Consider the following 26,467-nt stretch of genomic DNA (forward strand, 5'->3'; position numbering starts at 1 on the left):
AGAAGTCCAACTACGTTGAGGCCACCATGGAGAGGCTGCACGTAAGGGATCACGCCAACAGACCCAGCGTGAGAGCCATCCCCAGGAGAGGCACCGGATATGTGGTCCAGCCTCAGGCATTTGAGTTATCCCAGCTGAGGTCCCAGCTATCAGGGACCAGGAACCATACCCTGTTTGAATTCCTGACCCATAGAAAGTGTGAGCATAATAAAATGGTGGTTCTGTTATTCCACTAAGTGGGGGGTGCATGTGAGTTGTTATACTGACAGAGATAACTGGAATGACTCCCAATATTCTTGGCCACAAAAACACTATTTATCTACTCCACTCCCATTCCCAAGCTGCACACACGTTCAGGCATGCACACATTCATTATCTGCCTTGTTCCAAAGAGAAAATAAAATAAAATATTGTTTTTGTTGATTTTTTTCTTACACCACTTTGTTGTGGTGGTGGTGAGAAACTACTCAGGCATCTTAAGAACAATCAATCCTAAGAAAATATATAATTAATTCTTAAAGAATACATTTCGTTCAAACCAGACATGTTTGGGGCTCACTGTGGCACCCAAAGTTTATATTAAAAGATTGTATCATTGAAACCACTGAAAGATGGAAGGCAGCACCCACACACTCTGTCTGCCTTTGCCCTCCTCTTCTCTGCTTTTCAGTAGCCTTGATCAAAGATCATCTGTCACTCCGAGTTCTGCAAAAGGCAAGATGCACCCATGTCTGATGCCCTGATTTGGAGCTGCACAACCTTCTTACTATGAACCAAGAAGATAGTAGACACAAATCCAAAAATGAGATGGGACATAGCTTTTATAGAGTAGAGCTACTTTGAAAGCATCCAATATGTCATTTTCCTGTGGGTCACTTTCTTACAAATATTCTCAGCAGCATCTAAGAGAAAGCTGAAACCATATTTTCTTTTTAAATTTAAGACCAAAGTAGGTGATCCAAGACCCAGATGATTGATTATATGACTTTCCTTTTCCACTTTATGTTTCTTGAAATCTTTTAAAAAGTAAAACAAAGATCTTTTGGTTAATTAAAATATTCATACATGGGGATGAATATTCCTAAGATTTACTTAGAACTACCAGATGTCAAAAAATTTACACTCTAAATTAAAAGTTGTTTATTTCTTTCATACTTGAATATTAGATATACTACTAAAGAAGTTATATAAAAAATAATCCATGTTTCATAAAGGGGTTTATCAATATCTCCATACCATATAGAAAGAAAAGTAATATGGGGATTCAAACACTCATAAATAAGAAAAGCAATTAAGCTATTTTATACTGGCATTATATTTACTAGCAAAAAGACAGTGCTAATCGATTTTTAAGCAGCAACTTTTAACTAAAGTTAATTACTTTGTCAAGATATAATGGCTTTGACAATACACTTCAAACAAGCGCAGCTCTATATCATGCATTCAAAGCAAGGCATGTGGTTGTGGCCTTTGTTGATAACAGGCACTGCAAAAGTGAGGTGAAGAGACAGGAAGGGCATGTCATCCACAGTCCCTGCCATTGCCAACTGGTCAAAGTAAAAAGCGATGAGTTCTTGTGAATATGTTCTTATGCATGTGCCTGAGCCTGAGCCAACAGAAGGTGAGATTGCTTTGACTTTCAAAGTTCTCTATCCATGTTGAGCAGGATGCTCCCTGAAACAAACAATGTCTAAATTGCAGCAGCCTAACACAATATTTCTTGCTCATGAAATAGTGCAATGAGGGTGGGTGGTGGGTACTGAGTTATGCAATGACCTCAGGACTGCAGATCTTTCTATCTAGGTACTCCCTCATCTTTCCTTTGTTAAATCCTCTCCATCCAGACAGTTGACAAGTTATAAGAGAAAGGATGGGACACCTGGTCGAACCATCTCAGTCTGGATGATGACACTTATAACTTCTCATATTCTATGGTCTATAATTGGTCTGGTGGTCCCTTCTAGATGCAAGCTCTGCCACATACATCAAAAAATAGGTTTTTACTTTCCCCCAATTCTGTGACCTTGTTTAATTTTTTTTTTCACGAACTGAGTGGCTACTTAGAAGAAAAATTAGAGTAGAAAAATTATTAATGAAAAATCTTATACCTCCTTTTAAGATGTAGCCTGATGTGGTAGAAATATCCTAATATTTGATGTACATATCATTGACATCTCAATAACTTGTTCCCATGATTTGTGAGAAAATGCAAAATTTTGGCTGCACAAATATAATGTGGCATTTAAACCTTCTCATCTACCAACCACCATCTTAGAAATCATATTTAAAGTAAAATTCTCAACACGATATGCTATTCTTAGCTCAGATAAAAAATAATGCTGGTTATAGCCGTGTAACTATGGTGTTGCCATGGTTATCTACCTATTAATGATTAAACTTGCTTCCTTATGCTCATTAGAATGTATATTTTGAAAACAGAAAAGAGGTTTCAGTTTATTAACAGATTGCAATATCCAAAGTTTGGATATTGTAAAACCAGTTTAGGCTCTGATGTTTAACAGATTCTTCTCTTGTGTCCATGGAATTTTTTTTCCCCTCATCATCTATAGCAATCAATCTTCAAAGGGATAATAATTTTATGCATCATAGAGTCATTATAACTTCCGGGGAACAGAGAAACTTGGTGAGAGAGTATGAATTATGCAAAAATATATATTTGTTTAAAAACCAAAAAGCATCAGCAAATCGAATCTGTTTATTCATTTCAATTATTTAATAGACCCATCCTTCTGAGTCTAAACACAAAAATATCACCATAAATTACCAAGGCAATCAAAGTTGCAGAATCATATGCATAAGATTAACAACTCATAGTTGTTCACAGAAGTGACTTTGAGACTTATAATTCAAGACACTTTTTGATTATTGTACTTTAAAAGCACTCAAGTGCTTGTAGGTGTTTCCAGATTCCAACACACAGATAATTTATCTGCTCACTTTTATAGTCCTGCAGATTTTTTAGAAAAGAGTTAAACCTTGGAACTGTGTATAAGATATCTGTGTGTTCAGATAATGTTATTCTTCTTGAGAGGAAAAAAAAAAGGAACTATGTGGTCATAGTTCCTGTGCTTCTCTATTTGTTTATTCAATGGACATTTCCTGAATGCTTAATATGTGCCAAGACCCATCCTGATGTTAAAAGCACAGAAATGAACAAAACAGACATAGTTCCTATCTTTATAGAACTTTCAATAGCACAGGTGAGAGATGGTAAAAGCCTAGACAAAGGCTTGTGAATGAATCTCTCTCTTTTGATGACAGGATGAACCCTTAGCCTAGTCTTCAAATTCTGCAGCCTGTATTTTAAGTCTTCCTTGTAGGAATCTATAACTCTTCCCCCAAACTGGGTGTCAGTATATATCATTAGGGACCAAATTCCTACGGTCAGGATCCTCTTTTCTACCACCAATTTGCAAATTATATCCAGATTTCAAGGCCTAATTCAATTCCCACTTTCTCCATAAAGTCTTCCTTGACTGGATGTTCCCTCTCAATCTTCTGAATGCCCATAGATTTTTTTTTTTATCTCAAAAATCATGTAGGAAATTTTATTGAATTTACATGGTGAACTAGGTACTTAATAAACTATAATTTATTTTCATTTTGAATCAATGTTATAATAATCTCCATTTTATGTATTTCAGTGGAAATAAATAAGTTGCCCCAAGTTTGAGATGTAATTCAACTTAGTATATTATGGTTCAAAAATCTATTTCCCTTCAAACCCATCACATTGACCTAATAATAATTTTCCAATTTCTCATTAGCTTATAAAGTTAAGTCAGGAATCATCTTCACATGTATGTATATTTTCTTTAACATCTAAAATTAATGCTTTATCCATGATATACTCTAATTTAAATTTTTCATAATTATGATAACAATACAAGATAAAATATAGTAAATACCCTTCTCCTCACATGCTACATGAAATAACAATTAGATGAGGTCATGCAAAGGAATATCACAGTGGGCTAGTGTAGTGAGGAAAGGAAGCTAAGAACTAAAGGGTAAGTAGAATTTTATTGCTGGTGTCCATAGATAAAAGCTTTCCAAATATGAGAAAAGTCAAGAGCAAAGGTGTTGAGATGAAAATGTACAAGGTCCATTCATGAGACAGCAATTGGAAGAGTCCAACTACAGCAAAGATTGATACAGTGGAAGATAGCCTAGTTGATGGGTGTAATAATGGCCTCCCCAAGACATCCATGTCCAAGCCCTCAGACTTCTGGATGTTACCTTGTATGGCAAAAGGAACTTTGCAAAGTGATTAAGTTAAGGATTTTGAAAGAAAGAGATTATTCTGGATTATACAGGTGGGCACAATGTAATTGCAAGTGTTCTTCGAAGAGGATGTCAGGATATCTAAATAAGTAGAAGAAAGAGATATTGTGAAAGAAGCAATAGGTTAGAATGATGTCAGGAAGGGGCCGTGAGCCAAGGAATGTTGGTGGCTTCTAGGAGCTGAACAGACAAGGAAATCGATTATCCCTTGAAGGAATGCAGCCCTGCCGAAACCTTGATTTTAAACCTCTGACCTCCAAGACTGTAAGAGATTAAATTTGTGTTGTTTTAAGCCATTCCATTTGTGGTTATTTGTACCTTAATAATAGTATGTCAGTGCATCAGGAAACTTGAGGCCCATCCTAAATAATTGGGAATCGTGCCTGCATGCACTGAATATTTCTAAGTTTGCATGGAAATGAATTCACATTAAGATGAATCACATTTTTACATTTATTCACAGCTTTCTGAACTACTGTGGCAGTAATGAGAAAGGAACCCAGGGGAAATGCTTAGAGATTGTATCTGAGGAACTCAAGAGAAGGAAGATTCAAAGAGGATACCTAAATTATGAGTGTGCTAAGTATAATTGAGAGAATAGAGAGTTTAGGTGGAATAGTAAATGTTAAGGACAATGAAGAGTTAAGTGTTGCACATGATGCGTTTAGCATGCTTAGCTCATATCCACTAGTCAGTGGAGAGTGCACTGCTAGAGAGAGAAAGACGGCTTGGAACTACTGCTAACTAGTTGTGAACTCCGTGAAAGGAGAAAGACAGTCCTTTTCTAAATACTTACACACAGCACACTGCACCTAGCCATTGTTAAGGACATGGCTGTCGACTGGGAAAATATTTAATTTTGCCAATGGAATGTATTGCAAACACATTTAATTTTAAAGCAGACTCTTTGGGATAAGTATCTAGCTGTACAGATTTCTCTCACTCTTAAGTGATCTTTCCTCTTCCTCTTTCCAATTTTGCATGTGGATTTCAGGAACCATATATATTTATGTGTTTTTCATGGGGAGGCTTGCCCAGGCCTTATGCTGTCCTCTGGGTCCCGTTATATCTGCTGAACTGTGCCTTGATCCACCTGGTCCCTGGGTGTCCTACACCAATCTCTGCTGAATTGAGATTGCCCCATGTGACCATCTGAGCATCACTCAGGCACCGCTGCAGGTGCCATGGCCTCCAGCTGCAAGGTGGTGCAGCTATCTCATTCCTATCAAAGGCCCCTTATATTCCTCCCAGCACTTCTATGTCCCCATCTCTTAGAGACCTTGGAAGCCTCAATTGATTTCCCTGCATCATTCTGATCTGTGCTAGATACGAAGTTATCATCAAGCCCAACTGCCTAGGTCACCTACTTTTGTCTTTGTTACTCAACCATTCCCACATCATGATGGGTAATATTCAATATGGACTTCTCTGAGAGTCAGGCAGTCTCCCTCAGGCGATGCCTTTGGAAATCCTGAATCCTCCAAATATGTCTATGTATTTTAAAACTTCCTCTTAGCTTTTAAACATATTGTCTCGTTGTGGATTTTAAAAAGTCAGATTTGAAATTCAAAGCTGAGCAATAACGTCTTGGTTATCGATAGTATATCTTCTTTCCTTCCTTAGAGCAATAAGCCTTGATCTCATAACTTAGCCTTAATGGGACTAGACCGCAGGTAATGAAAAAGAAATATTTGAGAAGGGAAAATCCATTGGAAGTCATTTCAAAAGTATTATTTGCCTACAGAGGCAGAAGAGAGAGTTGAAGTCAAGTACATGAATGAGAGCAGGAGTGAGAAGAAGAAAGTACAAAAGGTTGAGGACTGAGTTGGAGAATAGCCACTAAGCAGGTCCAGGAAGGAAAGAGGGAATAGAGCAGGGTGAAAAAACAGTAAAGACAAGAGGAGAATCAAGTCCAAGAGAAAGAGAACATTTCCCAAGGAGGAGATAAACAGAGAGCAAAAAACTAAATCAAAGAGAAAGGGAACCCAAATGGAACTGCAGGATGACAAATGCAAGGTAGCTGTTAACATTTGACAGCTGTGAGTTAGGGGTAGGATTTAGATTAGCAGCCAGAGATCATCCAGTTAAGGACGTCATAGTAAAATATTGTTTTCTTAGCATATTCCTGTGCAAAAATCTGAACAAACCAGAATGGATATTTTAAAAAATATACACATCAAAAAAGACTGGATATTTATTTTCGTTATCCTTATAGTATAAATATTACTCATTACTAATTTTATGTTTATCCCTAATAACCAGACTGGTGTATGGTCACCCTACTAAGGTATATTCTTTTCATGTGTGTAAAGTTCATTCTCCATCACTGCTGTCTGTGCATGTTAGTTACATAATTCTTCATTTAAAACACACCAAAATTACTGTGATTTCAGAAGATGGTCATCTTAATCCCTACTATAAAATTCCAAGGCCGGAAGCAGTTCTTATTGTTCTAATGAGCCTGCCAAATGTAAGAAACAACTTTTTTTGTTATCTCAAGAATTGCTAAGCTTTAAGTAAGGAACAGATGTCCATTTGGGAGTTCAAATGAAGGCCTATGCTATAAAAACATTGCATCAATTCCAAAGGGAACTAATGAGGAAGTAGATTACATACCACATGTATCTAAGACTCATTTTAGCAGATACTCAAGGAAGTGCATTTTATACAAGTTATTTTATTGGTCATTATAAAATTCATTAACAATTATACTTTTTCAGTTAAGCATGTCATCATAAAAATACATTCAATGGCAGGCAGATTATATGCTTCTCTGTATGATAGGTGTAAAAAGTATCTCTGTGGGCTTTTAAAATATATATACACCTATTAAAATAGCTCAGATTCGAAAACTAACTGAAAGGCAGAGTGATTAACTTGGCAAATAATGAACTAAAGAGACTTATGAGTTCCAGATGAAGTGACTACAGGCAAGAAATTTAAGCTTTCTGAACCCCGGTTTCTGAATCTATAAAATACATGTGAATACCATAATGCTTTAAGATAATGACGGGCATAACACATATGGTAGCGTAAGATACAGTGCATAAATCTTAAGTGGTACTACGCTGCTCTTTTATTATTAGTTTTACAAAACTATAAAATATGAAATATAGCTAAGTCATGGACTGGAGAATCATCAAGATTCCTCGATTCCTTCGGAATAATTTTCTTTCTACACATTGTAATCATGTCAGCATGTTGTTCCACTGACATATGCTCTAAGTATACAGGATATCAATGAAGTCCTGTATCAGATTTTACAAAAATGAAAATTGAAGCTGTGTGGTCCATTCTTTTCTCATTTCTTTAATTTCTAAATAAAAGTCCACCCGACCGATCAACAAGAGCTAGAATTTCCAACCTCACTTGTTTTACCGACACTTAAGAAAGCCCATCGAAGACTTCACTGTAACAAACAAAAGTTAGATTTAGGATGCAAAGTGTTTTGAGGGAACAAAGAACTCACCCAAAGCTTCACACTTTCTTGAGAGACAGGCCAAAGCAGAGGAAGACCTTGTTACCAAATCAGGCAGGCAAAAAAAATTGCATAAGATTTGTCTATAATGTCATCTAATACACTGACTTTATTATGCTTCAAAAGAAGGACTAAAATGTCTGAGGTTGAAAAAGACTGAAATGACAGAATAAAAAGTTCAGGTGCTCATGACAGCCGATGAGTACACGCACTGCTCTGAGGAAACATTTTCTGCACAGAGTGACACACCATCATCCAGGACTACTTTTCATGCAGAATCCAGCAAGTGAAGGCACAGAGTTCTGATCTTACATTATTATTTTTAAAAAGAAAATAAAATAGAAATTTATTTTTCTAGACCTCTCATTGCTGTTCTCTGAATTTAAGTAGATAAACATTAGTGAATGATAATAAAAGTTGTTTTCTTTTCATCAAGTGTCCAGAGGTCCTCAGGGGAGAAAATGGCAACATATTTTGTTAGCAAAATGGCAGGCAACTAACTTTCTTCTTTCCCACAAAATAATTGGGGGGAAATGCAATAAAGCACGTAATAATAATGTAAAAGCTAGGTTTTAAAAAGACTCCAACTTCCATCAGACAGCAAAGTATTAACAATTTCCTTCTATATTATTAGAAAAAATCTGGGAAAGAATTCAGATGCTTATTTTCTATCCATCAAATAATATGCTGAGTCTATTTTGTATATCAATTAGAGTTTTGCCACATTCTAGTTGAAGGCAGCTAATTAATTAATATTTTTACAAGATTGTTTTCCTTTTCTCTTCAGCCTTGAATTTGATTCAGAATTATTCTCTCCCCAAATAAGACCATTCTATTCTCCAAAGCTCTGCAAACCTCCAGATGGTTCCAGTGATAATTCTGCATGGAGCTGTGTTTTTGTCCTTGAAATGAAGAGTGGTCCAACAATTGGTTTTGTTTGTTTGCTTACTCGCTTGTTTATTTGTTTGTTTTCATAACATGTGGGAGTGACTCTTCATACTGAAGCTATTTGGATTTCCCTTTTTCTAAAATCTGCTTTCTGTTCCTACAACTCTCTATCATGTCACTGTATGTATAGCTGAAGTATTATAAATACTATTTACATTAGGCGTAAGAATGGGCTATAAACTTCCAAGACACTTTCCAACAATAATGTCCTACGAAAATTTAAACTTTTCTCCCTCTGTAGCACTACTGTGATACAAATAGTTTTCAATGTACTCTGATAATTTACTCCGCATTATAAAATGAACATTGTGGAAGCTTGTGTAATCTGAGCCTGTAACTAACATTATACACATAGAACCAGAGCTGGATGGAAGCTTGGGCATCATCCTTTCATGGGTCCTCAACCCTGACTCAATACTCCAACCACGGGAGTGAGCATTAAAACACTACTGACAGTCCCACCCCGACTTTATATTGCTCAAAGCAGTCAGGGTTGAGAGCTGCTGATCTCATCCACTTGTCATTAGCAGACAAACTGAAGCCCACATGGGTTCAATCACAAACCCATCTGCATAAAGTGAAAAACAGCAAAGAAAGGGGCACAGATCCACGTTTTTAAAAAGTGCAGGTTTCTTTCAATTGCAAGGACTATAGGATTTTTTAAAGTTTCCAGAAGACCATAGGCTGTGGTCTGAATTCCTTTCCATTTAGCTCAGCTAATTTACATGTAATTTGCAGGGCCCAGTGCAAAATAAAATGTGAGGTCCCCTTTTCATAAATGACTAAGAACTTCGAAAAGTTGGCATCAGAAATTTAAAGCAAGTGCAGGGCCCTTCTAAGTGCAGGGCGGGATGTTACTGCACAGAATACACAGCCATGAAGCCCACCCTTTCCAGGATTTTGAAGATACTCTGTTTTCAGTAACATTGTAAAAAAATTAAAAGAAAAAAAACTTCACAGCAATAAAGTGGGAAACAGTGCTGAAAGAGTCTTTGGTTTTATTTGGGTGCTTGTTTATTTACTTTTTGTAATTGCAGAAGTTCTCAGGGGACTTCAATAAGCTAATGTTCATTGTGATTGCTTTAGCCTTCCTCTCCCTCTGTCAAAAGCAGAATCTGCGAGACATGGGCTTTGATTTTGGGAAGTGATCCCAGAGAACCAGAGAGAAGGACAGAAACAGTAACACAGGGAAGGAAGAAATCAATACAAGGGTTTGTTACCAGGTCAGCTACCGCAGTGGGTAACTGAGCTACGAGTAGAACAACGTAGACTGGGCCTCAGCAGTGCACACCCCACCCAGGAAGTGGAAGAGGAAGGCCTTTATCCTCTGGGTTCAGTGACCAGTTGGCCAAGTGTGGCCCTACAAGGGGCTAACCCCTGGCCTTTCCAGACTGCATGTGAGAGTGCCAGGAGAGAGTGGGATGCTCTGTCAGGGTGACTGATGCCTGTACGAAGCTGGCTGCAGCACTGAGGGCTGGATGGGCAGAGAGGCCTGGATATCTGGGCCCTCCAAGCTGGGACTCAGCCAGCCGCATGCTCAAACTGACAAAGCTTAGCTGAAACACTTTACTTCCCAGAATACCTACTAACATCGTTCTGGACAAATGTGCTATCCATGGAGCACAGTTTGGGACAAAGTAGAAGAATTATTGTTAGAGTTAAACACTCCTTTTCAAAGAAATCATACACTGGGAAATCCAGGTTAGGTGTCGGGAAGACGAAGGGAAAGATTAGAAGAAAGAGAATGAAAGCCTATATCCAGCTGAAGGGCAGTAATTGTTTTGAATTACTCCTGCAGGTATACCTCCTGCAGGTATAAGCACAAGGATTTGGCCCCACTGACTGCTCTGTGCCAGCTCTCCAGAAGTTATTTAATGTACATCCAGAGAGGTTGAATAAGGCTATCATTTTTATGCCATATATAAGGCAGACATTTTTTAAATAGATGTTAAATGAAACAGAAAATAGCACTTCCTGCCTGCAAACTGGTAATAGTAAAAGATTTTAAGTGAACTTGGCAACAACAAAAAATTACCCAGAGAGAAACCATTTCCTTGTTTAAGAAAATACTGAACACATGCACTCTTGGTCACTGAGACTGCTGGCAGTAAGATGCACAGACATATTGTGAATAAATGTCTTCTTACTATATTTGTTTAGCTGTGACAGCAGACTCAGAGCAATCTTAGCATTGAGAGGAGACTCCCTAAATATATTTGGTGTAGGTGTACCCATTGACGTATATAATTAATATGGAAAAAGAGCAAAAACAAAAAAAATTTACGTAACTATGTTATAACTTCTACTTTTACTTAGGAACTCTATAGCTTGCTATTTAAAAAATCCTTTCAAACTTCTCTACATCACCTCACCCACTTTCTCCGTCAGTCAGGCAACAATTTATTTAGTGTTGATGTCCAGAGGCTGAACCTGATGTGTGTGTCAGCAAGATGTTTATATATTTAGAAAAGCACAAAGAACTCTGTCTCTCAGGGAAGTTGTAATTGAAATATCAAAATGACAAAATTTCCTGTATTATAGAACATTTTTGTCCATAGGGTTTTCAAAAACCACATTTACCTTAAGAACAATTCAAATCTTTAAAAATAATGTTTTATCATAATTTTCAAAATGTAATCATCTTATTCTTAAATGTTTATTTGTCATTAAAAAGCACGACTTTACATATTTAGTCTTCCATCTGTTTTAAATTACTACCACCCGTAAAAGCTATATGTTGCCAATTTTCCCTATACTCCTTTTTATTGCCACACTTTTTTTGCCCCTGCATATAAACCTGGAAATGCCACACAAAAACAACTCAATAACATGGACCTATGTAGTAAGATAACTTTAAAACCTATAAAAGTATACGAGCAACCCTCTCCTGTTGATCATATTACTGTTGGATACTTCGTACCTACCTGCCAGGTGCCTCGACTGTGAAGGAAAATGTGCAAGCTATGCTGACAGGAGCATTCTAGAATATATGACCCTGATAATTTATTTTACAACTCAAGGAAGGGGAATCACTGGTTATATATCACTCTAATGGGCTTGATAACTACACATTCATCTCTGAAAAACTGACCTATTCTTGGAGTTCTGACAAATCAGGTTTCTAATCCTTCAAGACCAACGGCCATTTTCTGATAAGTTCACCAAATACTTATGAGAGGAGCCTGGTAACAGTAGTCAGAATTCTAGCTTCTCTTGATGTCTTTTGAGGGTTCCATGTCTTTCCATTGGAAAGTTCGTCTAATACCTACTCTATTTTTCTACCTCATCTGCATCAAAAACATGAAACCAGCCAAACAACAAAAAAACTTCGTTGAGATTAGGAAGAGAGAATAATGTAGATCTTACTGAGCTGGCAATAAGAAATCTCTTGATTTATGTTGACTGAAAAAATGCATAATATGTCCACTGAAAATAAGAGAAGTAAAAAAAAAAAAAAAATCTCTGTGAGAACTTTTCAAAACCACTAGTGTCCCCCAAACCACTGAGACTCAAAGTGTGAATATTCCTGCTCCTTACATCTGTTAACTTTCATAGCAGAGAACCCTTCCTTTTAGGAGCTGAACTTAAATATGTAAATGAGAGAAAAAGCAGAAATTGCAGTGAAGGGTTTTGTTTGGTTTTGGTTTATTTGTTTTGCTGTGTCTGTTTTATTTTAATGATGAGAAAAGGGAATTGGATTAATAGAAGAGCTGTTATTCACATTAAAAAACATGGAGAGATGGGAGAAGGCAAATAAAGGTGAATAAAAATGAAGCAAAGATATTTCGGGAGAATAGGATAGTCTGGAGATTCCAGAAACTGAGTTTAACACAATAGGCAAACTTGAGCCAAGAAGAAATGCTCGTCCCCTCTCTGACAAGTACAATAGCAAAAGTCTGATGACTTGCCTGGTAAAACACTATTTCCAACAAAAACAGCTATTATTATTATTTCTTAATCATATTCTTCCTTTTATACAGTTGCAAAATATTTTACTCATTTAACTTTATAGTGTGAGTCATTGATGAAACATTTTGCTTTTATTCAGAAATACAAGAGCTACGTGTCTCCAATTTTAAATGATTGTCATAGGCATTAATCAGTGGATTATGATTTAAATAAGGCTAATAGACATCTCAAATTTTCTTTGACTTCTTTCTTCATTATGTAAACAAAATTGTGCTCAGAAACAAAAGCACTTGTAAAGAAGAAGGTGACTAAAGCTAAGCAGTATTCTGGGATTCTGCGTTCTTAGTTGCCTGATTGCTTTCAGGCTGCCCATTACAACAGTGCATGGTATCAGCAGGCCGAGAAATTAGCTCCTCAGATAGAGTCTGTGAATAAAATGATAAACAGCCATTCATCTGACACTTATTTGAAGACAACTACAACATATCCATTTTATAACAGAATATCCTCAAATACTATGCTGACTCCTGTCAGAAAGCCCTGATAGAGTCCATCTTTACTTCCAATATCAAAGAAAACAATGGGGAGGAGATGTATAATAGATTTGCAAAACTATTATCAGCAACAATCGGATTAGTTTAAAATGGCAGATACCGTATTATTCAAGGCCCTGGGGAGTGGGCGGCGGGGATAGAAATCACAAATGCATTCCCCTTAAAACCCTCATCTATCAGACCAGACTTCATTTTTATTTTTGCCTTCTATTCCTCCTCAATCCCTCCCCACTTGTCTAAAAAGTGCAGTGATACCTTTCTCTAAGTAAGAAATATAGATAAAATATTTAGAGATAATTGGAATTCTATTGGCCACCACCTTATTACATTCTGAGCCTTACAGCAGGAGCACAGTTCATTTCAAGATCATCTCTCACATCTCCTTAGTGGTTACTTGCTATTGCAATGACTGTTATTCACTTGGAAGCGTAGAATGTTTTGTCACAATAATAATAAAGGTGTCTTAGAGCGCACTTATACATAAAATGTCCCAGTAAATAGCCGTTTAAATTCCCACTACTGCTGCTATCCTACTGCTCAAAATTCCATTTGAATTCACACATCTACAACATCTTTGGAGTGGATAAAACCATTGATTTAAAGAAAAAAAATTACAACAATAATATAAGAATTTTCTATACACCATCTGGTCGTCAGTTGATTATTAGCAGTGGCCTAATTACTTTATAGAATAAGACAAACACTGTTGGTGGGAATGCAGACTGGTGCAGCCACTATGGAAGGCAGTGTGGAGGTTCCTCAAAAAATTACGAATAGAATTACCATATGACCCAGGAATTCCTCTCCTGGGTATCCACCCCAAAAATCTGAAAACATTTATCTGTAAAGATATATGTGCTCCAATGTTCACTGCAGCTTTATTTACAGTGGCCAAGACATGGAAACAACCAAAGTGTCCTCCGATAGATGATTGGATAAAGAAGTTGTGGTATATATACACAATGGAATACTATTCTGCCATAAAAAAAGATGAAATAGTACCATTTGCGACAACATGGATGGACCTTGAGATTATTATGCTAAGCAAAATAAGTCAGACAGAAAAAGTCGAGAACCACATGATTTCACTGATATGTGGTATATAAAACTGAAAACAACAAAAGAACACAACAAAGAAACAAAATCTCATAGACACAGACAATAGTTTAGTGGTTCCAGAGGGTAAAGGAGGAGGTGGATGGTAGATGAGGGTAAAGGGGATCCAATATATGGTGATTGAAAGAGAACTGACTGGGTGGTGAACACACAATGTGATATATAGATGATGCATTACAGAATTGTACACCTGAAATCTATGTAACTTTACTAATATTTCTCACCCCAATAAACTTTAACTAAAAAAAAAGAAAAAAAGAAATTAAGTGACCCAGATGTCTAAGACATGTAGGAATTACCAGTGAGGATGTTTAGAAGCTGATTACTATATATATAGTACTTTATATATTACTATATATATATATATATATACACATTACTATATATATATATTACTATATATATATATATATATATAGTAATCAGCTTCTAAACATCCTCACTGGTAATTGTGTATATATATATATGTATATATATATATATATATATTTATATATATGTGTGTATATATATATATATATATATATATATATATATAATATTTACTCAGGGACCACTACATATGGGTTACTAAGCTGTATTTGAGAGTATTGGGGAAATATAATTAAAAATCAAATTTCCCAACACAGAAACCCTCTCCACAAAGATGGGAAAAAGAAAACACTTTGTCCAGACAAAAAAAAAAAAAACAGAAAAAAACTTCTCATACTTTTATGTCAGGAGGTAGTTTTATAACTTGGAGCAAGGTACCCATTAAAGCTGGGCTCCTGCCCTCCCACAGAGACTGGGGAGGAGCTATATGTCCCTTGATGTTTACATTTCAAAGAGATGTTTCTTAGAGTCTAGAGAAAGACATTCCTGGGTTATAGCTGAAAAAAAAGTCCTATCTAGTCTTCAAAAAATAGGCATACATTTCAAAGAGAGGAAAAATTATTTACAATGAAATGTCCTACTTATTGTACAATTACAATTTTCTAAAGTAAATGCTTTAAAAAAATTAGGAAGAAAAAGTTTCTTTTTCAATAGAATTATATTTCTTATTTTTAATTTGTATTTGTCCTTAAGTGAATAACCCTCAACACAAACTCCAGTTATCTTCCAGTATCTTCTTACTGTCATATAGACCTGAATTTTGTCTTCAAAGTCACGTCTTCATCACTTCCCATTCAGATTGATGTAGATGATGTTGGATCTGCTGGCAGTTTCTGAGTGCGGGCCGGGATCGTGTCTCGTGAAACCAAAGAAATGAAACACAGACCAGGGAGAGGCAAAAAGTTTTAAAAAGAGGATAGTTTATTAGAGGCAGGAGAAGAGGTTGCAGCTCCCGAGCGGGAGGGGGTCCCGAATGGGGGTGCCCCATGACTGAGGCAAAAGCTCTTACTTTTATACCTTCCCTTGCCTGCTTGAGGAAGAGGAGCTGTTTGAAGAAGGGAACTGGTTTGAAGAAGGGAACTGGCGCCTTCTAATGAAATTCGTCTACCCGGTTTGTTCTGCTTGCCCATCCTGAAGGAATTAGCAAAGTAACCCACTCTTTATCTATAATATCAGCTCCATTTGTCAGGCCAAAATGAATTTTATGATTAATCTCAGGGCATTGTTACATTATGTCCTGGAGTGAAGGAGTGATTTCAAAACCTGAAGTTTTAGGATATGACTGTCTTTGTTTATTCCACCAGGGACCTCCCTGTCTACCTAGGGACATGCTAACTCTCCTGTATCAATTTGCCTTGGGACTTTTATGCTGCCTGGCAAAACTCAGCAGTTGGCAGTTGCCAAAAGGCAGGAGGATCATACACTCATTTACTCAGAGACTGGACAAAGGATTGGATGTTAGAGTGTCTCACGTGTAGCTGGAACCAGAGTTGACAGAGTGTTCCAAGTGTTAGGGAAGTATCATAAAAAACAAAATCTCTTCCCAACACAGCAATTTCTCCATGAAGACAGAAAAGAAAGAAAATAATTTTATTATTGAATAAGCTTTGACCTGCAGGGGATGCTCATCACAGCAGGCAATCCATTAAAGGGACTGCGAAGATGGAAAACAAACCTTAGCCTTTTATACAGCTAAATGGATACAAGCCACGACATTCTTGTTTGCAAGATAAAATGAGTAAGTTTCTCCTGTCTTTGTGACTAAAGGTAGGGTTTGCAATTTGGAGTCAGGTGACAGCATAATCTCCCAAGAGACAGGGAAATAGGGCATTACTTTCTGTGATGATTACATTTCCGGGCGATGGCTTTCAGGTTCTTGAAGGAGCATTCTTAACCTGTGAGACTGGCTAGAAGCTTATTTAGCATTTTACCTTCCACAAGGAGATGAAGGAACTGGGAGGAGGGGGCCTGCATTGTACATGTAGAGACAATGGACATGAGATTTCACAAAGAACCCCACGCCTAAAATAGGCAAAGAAGCAATGGACTCTCATGCCTTTGAAGGATTTGGGGAGCTTGGAAAAATGTGTGGATCAAAGGTGAGCAGTGAAGACTGGACACCACTGTGATCTTTCCTAAATGTTTGGCATAATTTAAGATTCTTACCATAATTGCACAACTGTAGATAAAGGAAGGAAACTTTTCATTTCATGACTTAGGTTAAATATCCTGTGAGCCAGGAATGGAAAGAAAGTAACTCAAAACAGAGTTATCTTATTTTTCTAAATAGTGAAATGTGATATTCTTACTTAAAATGTAGTACTATTCAGACCGGCCACATTTACTTACTGCCTGCTATATATTGCTCACTGTTCCATGTAATCAAGACCATGACAATCGCTATTGTCATGGAAATTACAATGTATTAGGAAAATCATACAAGAAAGCAGATGATTATAATCAAGAAGGAGACGTTTTAAAACGAAAAGTATAGGATGGTATGGATGTTACCTGAAACCCACACTTGGAATATAAAGGAAGGTTTCCCAATGAAGAGAAGTCAAAATTGAGACTCAAAAGAAGAGCAGGAATATTTATTATCTGTAGGTTCAATATAATAATGGATAATAATAATGGATTTTAAATGGCAACCTTTAAGTCAAAAAACATTTAATTCTCCAAAAATATTTTTACCAAAGTAAGGAAGTGTGGGCTAGATCTTAGAAAGATTTTCATCAAAAATAGTTAAGCTTTGAAGAGGAAAGCTTTTATTCATGATATCTTGTTTCTTTAACGATGTCAGACAAATTAAGTGCTGCTTTGTTTGTTTTCTGAACTTCAGATTTTACTGCTAATCCTTCAGCTAAAGTTCAAGGTATGACTTAGTACAAAGAGAAAACTCAAGTTACTATGATTTTTCCATGTTCTTTCATCCTTTACCCAACCAAATTTTCTTGTTTGTTTACCAAAAAAAAAAAAAAAAAAAAGTGGGTCCTTTGCTAGGTGCTGGATAACACGATAAAAAATGGCCAGTCCTTCCTTTCAAGGTGCTCACAGTCTAATTAAGTAACAGGTATAGAAAGAAATAATTAATTACCTTTAATGATTGATGTTTCCAAAAGTCAAACTATGATGTGATTACATGAAGGCTGTAACATCTTTCTATCACCATCAGATTGGTAAAGAAAGCTTTAACAATTGACCACACCCCCTTGAGGCTGCTGCCTGCTTAGGACACTCATTATATACAAATGCTGTGCTATTACTGATTGATCTATACTATTTCTGATCACACCCATGTAAAGATAGATTGCGACATATTCTTAGAGCATGTCTTCTGCTGTCTACCTCATCCAAAGAAAACACAAATGATCTAATGAAAAGCTCAAAAATAAAAAATTCACATGTGTGGGTATATTTCTCTACTAAGAAATCTTTTTTCTTTTAAATCAAGGCAATATTTTACTTCTTTTTTAATTTAAAGATGAGTGGCAATATGAATAGATAATTGCATTTCGATGTCATACTTGTACAAACTTCTTTAGTAGCTATTTTCCTAATAGCTCAGCCAAGGGAAATAAATGGTTTATTTCAGCACTTCATTGACTACAATAGATATTTCCAGTGGAAGAAGCTCAACGGAAGGAGAATACTTTATTTTTCCACTTAGAATAATGGTAAATTCAACTAAAATGTATTTAATTATTTGACTAGAAGTTAGTAAAGTAAGTGTTCTTAAATTCTAGGCCTCTGTGGCAGATAACGGTGAATAGGAGGTTCCTTAATTGAGATTTTTTAAATTAAATATTAGTATGTGCTGACATTACACATTACATAAAAATTAATTCTTAAATTGAAAATTTAGGTATAATTGCAACTAATCATTTTAATTCTGTAATTGCCTCTTTGAAATGAGCTGCTTGCTATAGCTGTGCTGTGGGTAACTTTGTAATTAGACCTATGTGTCCTGAAGAACAAAACAATCCCCCAACACCATGTTATTTACCAACAGAACTATTAAGCAATGAGATAAAAAAAATTTAAGTCCATGCAAATATGCTAAAATACCAGTTCATAGATTGTAATGGTTCTCCAAAATCCTTAGATTGGCTTCTAAGATTATTATCTCATTCAAAATAAAAACAGCTTTATCTCTTTTGAGGGTATAAAATAATAAATGTTCATTTTTTTAAAATTTCCATACAATACAGAATTCTATAAAGAATAAAGTCATCCTTGATGTCTCCACCTAAAAATAGCCACTAATATTTTCCTTTATAACTTCAGGCTTTATACTATCTATACAAATTTTTTTACAAAAACTGAATAAATTTTAAACAATGTCCCTCATCTTATTTATCTATTACACTACTAAAATAATTTGGTGTCTATACATATGTTCTACCTTCTTTCATATGTGTATTTTTTAATGATATATTTTCCTTATCTATTTAACCAATCCATATTATAATTAGATTTAGTTTACACATTTCTTTTTTGCTATTATAAGAAATACTTTAATAAATATTCTTATAATACTTTTATGCACTTTATTCATGAATTCCTACATTGCAGTTTCTTGGTCAAAGGGATGATTAATGTAAAGACTTTTGCTAAACATTTTCAGATCTTTTTCCAAAATGGTTACATCAATTTAGAGACTCATTAATAAAATATAAAATGGCCTGTTTCCTGACACTCTCACTAACAACACCAGTTATTATCAATATTTTTAATTTTTGCCACACTTGTTTGGTTTTTAAAAGTTATGGGAGGAATTGCAAAAAGGAGACTTCAGGGGTAATGATTATGTTTATTTTCTTGATTATAAAGTTGTTTCAAAGGTATATACATATGTCAAAACTCTTCAATTACATACTTCAAATATGTGCAGTTTTTATATATCATTTATACTTAATGAGGCTGAAAAAACAAAAGAACCCAAAACAAAGTCAAGAAAAAAAAACTATTTACTTTTAAATTTCTTGGATTATTACAGAAGTTAAATATATTTTAACACTTATTGGCCATTAGGTAATTGTGGGGTTTTTTTAGTGACTTGTGTGTTTTCTTTATGTATTAATAATATGAACTCTTGAAAATACCTTTTCTAAGTTTGCCTATTTTGATTCTGCTGCATTTGGTCACCAAAAGCTTCAAATATTTATGTTGCTCAATCTACTAATCTTTTTCTCAACTATCAGGGGTAGGGTCCTCTAGCAATGCTTCTGAAGCCATAACATGTTCCAATATTTGATGTCACATCTGTTTTGAAGGAGGTCTATCCACTGCTCCCTTCCTGCTTTACAAGTTCAAGTCTGAACCAAGATGGGATTCAGAGGACACAGAAGCCACTGTCAACCTTCTTTCAATCTCTCTCTAGACAGAAAAACTTCTCACGCCTCCACAAAAAGCCACACACTTGTTTTTACAAATAGCGCATTTATTATGTTGAATCATAAAATTAGTTATTTGACCACTTTTGAAATACAAAAATGGAAATTTTGTGTGGTTCAATTTAGTAGGCAGACTTGGGTACTTATAAGACATTTGGGATCTGGCTCTCTCAGTGACATCAACCTGCAAAAGGAGTTGGATTTCTTTGAAGCAGTCAAATGTGGAGAGAGTAAAACATTTGCACTGAGAGATGATTATGTGTGTGTGTGTGTGTGTGTGTGTGTGTGTGTGAGATATCTCATATATATATATATATATGACATTTGGTACTGGCAGGGATAGAGACTACAAGAACAGCTGCAGGTCTGGTGGACATGCTATTTGTTTCCCAGGCCAGGGCAAGCCTAGCTCAGTCCACTCAGAGCTCTGATGTATATAGGCTTTTTGATTATTAATGACCTAGCATTAGTTTCCAAGTTATCCTGTTTATCAGCTGTATGTTAAAGAAAAGGTGATGGCACAAAGTGATATTCGTGCTGCCATCAAAGAAAGGAAGCTTATCCAAAAACTAAAGGAATTCAAAATACGAGGAAAGGCCAGGTGCCGGGGAGACATGGCACACAGCAAAGGGCGTATTGGTTATCACTGGGCCCCTAAGGGTGCTGGCTCAGGTGACAGACCAACTACAAGCTCCAGTTTAAAAATATGTTCACAAATACAAATTGGACACCTATGTGGAAACAAGAGAAAGCAGAGGCGACGCTGTTCAGGAAAGCAAGTGCTATAGACCTAAAGAACTCCAGAGCAGGAAGTGGAGGCATCACAGAATGCTGAGAGTCCTGGGTTCCTACTGAGCTTGAAGGAAAATACAAAGAGCTGTGGGGAAGAGAAGCCATGACCTCTGACAGGAGAGCTGCTATTCTCCTTGGGGTTACCTGCTCTTTGGAAAGAGTAGAATCTGTTTTCCTGAATAGGTAGACCGTAGGTTAGCATTGACTTCAGAATACAGAGGTCAAAGATGGATTCTGAAAGAAATTTAATAGGCTTTAACAACTCAGAAATAACATTGTTGAGAGGAAGGGAGACTGAAATTTTCTAAATTTTGATAAAATTTTTAGATGATATTTGCCAAAAATGAAGTGGTTTACATGGATGGTGATTTTTTTCCCAAAGCGTTAAATTAACCTCCTCATGAGTGATTTCTACCCGCTGACTTTGAAATTAATTCACAAGAGATAAATTTTAGATAATTGGAATGGATTTGGGGGCAACCTAGTAATCTGAACCTAAAGACCCTTTCTCTTCTCTTTTTTTCTATTAATGTATCCCCCCCAAAATTGAATCTCTGTCATATCACTTTTTTCTCCATTTTTTATTAAAAGGCCTATTTACTTGCCATTATCTGATATACATCTCATAGCCAATGCAATCATACTAATTTGCCATATCAGTTCAAGGCAAAAACAGTAATGTATTTGACTGGACATTGTGTCTTCACAATATCAAAGTGTGACAGGTGTGACTTTATAGACATTTATGACTAGTCACTGATCCTCAGACAGAACCTCAGGTTGGAACCCTGCTTCTGAGGGATGTATTTTTCACAGTCAATCTAATACTGATCCCCCTCTCTCTATGTGAATATATATTTCTAGAATTCATTGAAATTGCCATGTATGAAGTCCCCTCAAAGAAACACTGTAGTACTACATAAAACCTCCCAGAGAAATGAAACTTCAATTTAACAAACAAAAAACTGAGCACACTCATTTTTTTACACCGTAAGAAAATAGGTGCATCTGATGTTTAAGCTGCCCTGTTTTCAGCCATCCCTTTCTCTGCAGGCCCCTTTTCCAGTTAAACACCTATTGTGCCCCAGATACCATGCTAGGAACTTTAAATATGTCATATCACTTCATCTTCACCACAACTTTATAAGGTAGGCACGATTATCCTCACTTTAAAGGGTGAGGACATTGAGATTCAGAAAAATTAAAACACTTTGCCATGATTAATCAGTGGTCTGTCTAATTGCAAATTCTATACCTTGAGAGTCATTTATTAATTTAAAACATATTTACTGAGGGCCTGGGCACTGGGGATAGAGCAGTAAACCAAGCAAAGTTCTTGCCCACATGGAGAGCATATTCTGGTGGAATAACTTCACTATGCAAGGTTATATCTTAGCCAAACAGTCCTACCCCCACCACCTGGCAATAGTTGTGATCAGCATTTTCAAAGAAGGCACCAAGAACTGGATGGTTTAGCATCCTGTCCATTAGACCTTGGTGGATCAATTTAGGTTTTAGTTCTGGATATTTCTCAAGTTTATCAATAACTTACTTAAGTTTGGATCACAGGGTAAAACTGACATCAATCTATGTGATAAGGCTTTTCCTTTACGGAAGATTACTATTTTTTTCTTCCCTTTGAAAAATAGAAGTCCAGGCTGTACTAATATCTAGGGTTCCTTATACATTTTGGCTCAAAATGTATCACAAATCAAAGATCAGTTTTAAACTATTCCAAATGTCCCGGCAAAAAAATGTTTTGAGTTTTACAATTGCTAAATTTATCTCTTAGTTAGATGGACACAGAGGAGCCACACATCACTGAACCCTCATTCCTCCAACTGGATGTGGAGGAAGAAATAAATCAATAAAGAGTAATCACTCTCTCATGTAATGTCATATAAATGCTCAGGAGGACAGTTGTTCAGTGCATGGCTCTGCACTGAACAGGAAGGCAGAAATTTGAACTCAATTTACGACTGCTCCAAGAGTAAACTAATTAACTGAACATGGAGCACCAAGAAAGCAAGCGGTGTTCTGCAGGAGCGCTCAATGACCTGCCCACCTCCAGCACTACTGGTCCAGGGAAGGAAAGTCCAGATTAGAAGAGCGCCCTGCTTGAGGAGCTAGCAGGAGCGGTCTTTTTTTCTCTCTTCTGGCATCTGGTGTTCAAAGAGCACAATTTGTTGAAATATACACTTGGGTAAATGGAATAAGCTGTTTGTAAATTAAACTAGCCCAGCAGCCATTCTGAAATATCTCACAAATGTGAACACCCCTCCCATTTAATTCACAAGTGTATTGTAAACATTTAATGAAATTATTTAGTTTGAAATGTCTAACACAGAATATGTTACATAATATAAATTCTCAATAAATATTTTAAGAAAATACCAGTTACAGTTATTTAATCTACTAAATGGAAATGCTGAAGCTACACAGCATGGTACAGGTATGATTTCTAGGTTGACATATGTAGACAATGCTTGACCATCACTCAAACGCCACCAGTCAAAGTGATAAAAGGGCGAAAAGCAATATAAATATCCCTAACCCACACTCTGAACATCCAGTTTCTCAATTATAAATATTAGTTAAGCTTGGAAAAAAACAGGATGACTGAGTGAGAGGAATTGCCTTTTACACAGGTAAAAAAGATCACTTCTTGATTAAGGAACCACAACCTCATTTCCCATATATTAATTAATTAACCGCCACATTTCTTTAACTCTAGTGCGACTACCATGTTTCTCCGAAAGTAAGACCAGGTTTTATATTAATTTTTGCTCCAAAAGACGCATTAGGGCTTATGTTCAGGGGATGTCATCCTGAAAAATCATGCTAGGACTTATTTTCCAGTTAGGTATTATTTTCGGGGAAACACAGTATGTCTCAAAGACTAAATATAAGAACAGGAACAAAAATACAGTGGTTACATTCATAACACAATCACACTAGTAATTATGCTCAGTTTATTTGGGAGTATGGGAAACAATTTTGAAAGGAAATATTTTTAAACATCTCATATTCACTTCTGAAAGTGAATCAAATTTTTTAGAAGACATGTAATTGAGCAAAAGGAATGAAAAAAGCTCCAACACAATTGTTTTCTTTAAAACTATTTTTAACCACCCAAGGATTTGTTCCTTATTCTTTCAATGAATCCTAAATAGCTACTTTACTCTTCACCTGGTTTATTGCTGCCTCAATAAGATACACTCCTCTCATTTTTACATCGTGCTTTTTGAATGTATCCAAAAAAAGTTATAATGGTTTAACTATGATAAAGTCTGCTTAATTTGAGGGCATTTTTGGAGAAAAGATTTAGTAAAAAACAAAGCAAAGACATCCAAATGAAAGTTGCCAGTGAGCTAAGCTTAAAATAGTTTTCAGATGAAGTTCAAAAATGTAACAAAGCAGTATACTGTGTTTGGGTAAGTTATGAGATCACAGTTCTTCTCACAAGTCCTAAAAAGCCTTCTTTTCATGTATAGCACATGGTAAGCTTAAGTAGCTGTTCTATAATTGTAAAGGCACATATGCGTATACCCTTAAATTAATTCCCATATTTCTTGAGGAAGCTTATTCACATAGAATATCAACTATAAATAAAGGATTGTCACAGATATTCCTTCAGTAATATACATTCTTATGACAACGACTTTTACTTGGAAGCTTTAATATATGGATATTAAAAAGAAAGATCTTATTCATTCATTCTTATTCAAATGGCTTCTGAGAAATTTTCAACAGACCCGTCTGAGAAGAGTTTAAGTAAATTTAGAATTTCACCCAGTCATGTTTTTTGGGCTATGGATTTTTCAGCTCCAGCCAAATCCCTAACCTATTTATTTCTGGAAATGTCCCTTACTTACCCAAACTTTCCAAAAACTCTGCCCTATAACACCTGCTTTGAGGTACGATCACATAGAGAAGTTGGAGAAAATGTCCCTAAGAAGCAATTTTTTTTAAAAAAAGTTTTAGACTCATGAGAACAGATAGAATAGTGTTAGCCACCTACATATTTTAATTTCAACAAATTCCAAACTTCACACCATCTGATGAATTTCCTAGGTTGTTTTTTTTTAATAGCTCGTTGCTTTTATATGTTCATGTAATAGGAAAACCACAAGACCTCAATCACTCTTCAATTACAACACACAGATCATACCAATCTAAATCTCATTAACTTGTTCCATAAGTTTCCAAAACACAATTTCAGTTTACTGGGAAAGATTAAAAAGCACATTTGGCATTTGTACTGCAGTGAGAAGTCAGTAGTGGGTAAAGGGCTATCAGTCTCAGAATTTTATTTTGTAAGCTTATGTACCAATTTTGAAAGGCTTACAAAGTGAGTTTTCTAGACAAAAAAAAATACAGAATTAGTCTGTTCCTAGAAATGTCCAAATGGAAAAGTGCATGAGCCCCTCCTTCTGCCAGACCCCCAAGCTCAACTAACCACAAATATGTGTCTCACCAAATTCAGAGATCCTTCACTTTAGAGAATAAAAGTAGAACATTTAAAAAGCTGAAAGAGACCCAAAATCTAAGTGTTCTCTTTGATTTCTTTCTCACAAAGCCCACATCTAATCCATCAACAAGTCATGTCAGCTCTTTACAGTCAAAATTGTTTAAGTGGCCCCCTTTTCCAGCAGGTTCATGACGGCAGGGCCCTGGTGCACAAATCCTGAAACAAGCCATGAGTCTCAAGACCATCATCACCACTCAGTAATGTGGGGCTCTCAACATGACCACAATTCACTTTGGCCAAACTTGTCTCTCACCTGAATTCCCTGCAAATTTCTTCCCAGGATGTTATAACATTTGGCAGTGATAAATTCTGAGTGGTTGAGAGCAAAGAGCAGATCTCCTAGCAGAGCTGTGTTTTGTTGGCAGCAATACTGTCCCTCCCCTAGGCCTCCAGCACCTGGCTCCTTTGAACCTCAATAAGCAGACCTCAGAGAGTGCAAAGGAGGATGCCAAATGGGACTGCTAGAGGCTCACGTGAGTGAGGATTAGAACCTTCCTGGTAGGTAAATAAGACTCACTAGCTAGTATCACCATTGGCTACATCTTGTTGTACTTCAACGCTTAGTTCTTGAAGCCTTTTTTCTCCCAGGCCTTCCCAATACCAAACTGGTTTCTTCCCTGTATCCACCAACCCAATTCTGAATGCTCTTGAAGGAGTTGTAACTCTCTTATAATTTCATATTAAATATGGCATAACTGATGCTAAAAAATTTGCAAAGAGCTAGGCTAAGAAGAAGACTCCGTGGAAAGAAAAAGGTTATCAAAAGGAAAAGCAGAAGGCTCAAGCTGAGAGAAAAGAAGAAAGTGGCTCCAGCCAACATTGGTCCTGAGGGGAACTTGCATAAATGTGAGTAGGAGTTGGGTGCTTAGCCCAAGGCTAATGCCCCTTTGTCCACTTGTCCACAAGTATCTTTGTGTTGGATGAGTTAAAGTGCAAATTTTCCAATGAGAAATATCTCTCTCAATGCTACATATTTCTCAAAGCACATTTGTCAGGTGACTAGTCCTTGTGGTGTGCTGAATACAGCACACCCAACACTCACCAAACCTTCATGAGTTCCAATCTA

The sequence above is a fragment of the Rhinolophus ferrumequinum genome, chromosome 3 (genome assembly GCF_004115265.2).
Source record: "Rhinolophus ferrumequinum isolate MPI-CBG mRhiFer1 chromosome 3, mRhiFer1_v1.p, whole genome shotgun sequence".
Lineage (NCBI taxonomy): Eukaryota > Metazoa > Chordata > Mammalia > Chiroptera > Rhinolophidae > Rhinolophus > Rhinolophus ferrumequinum.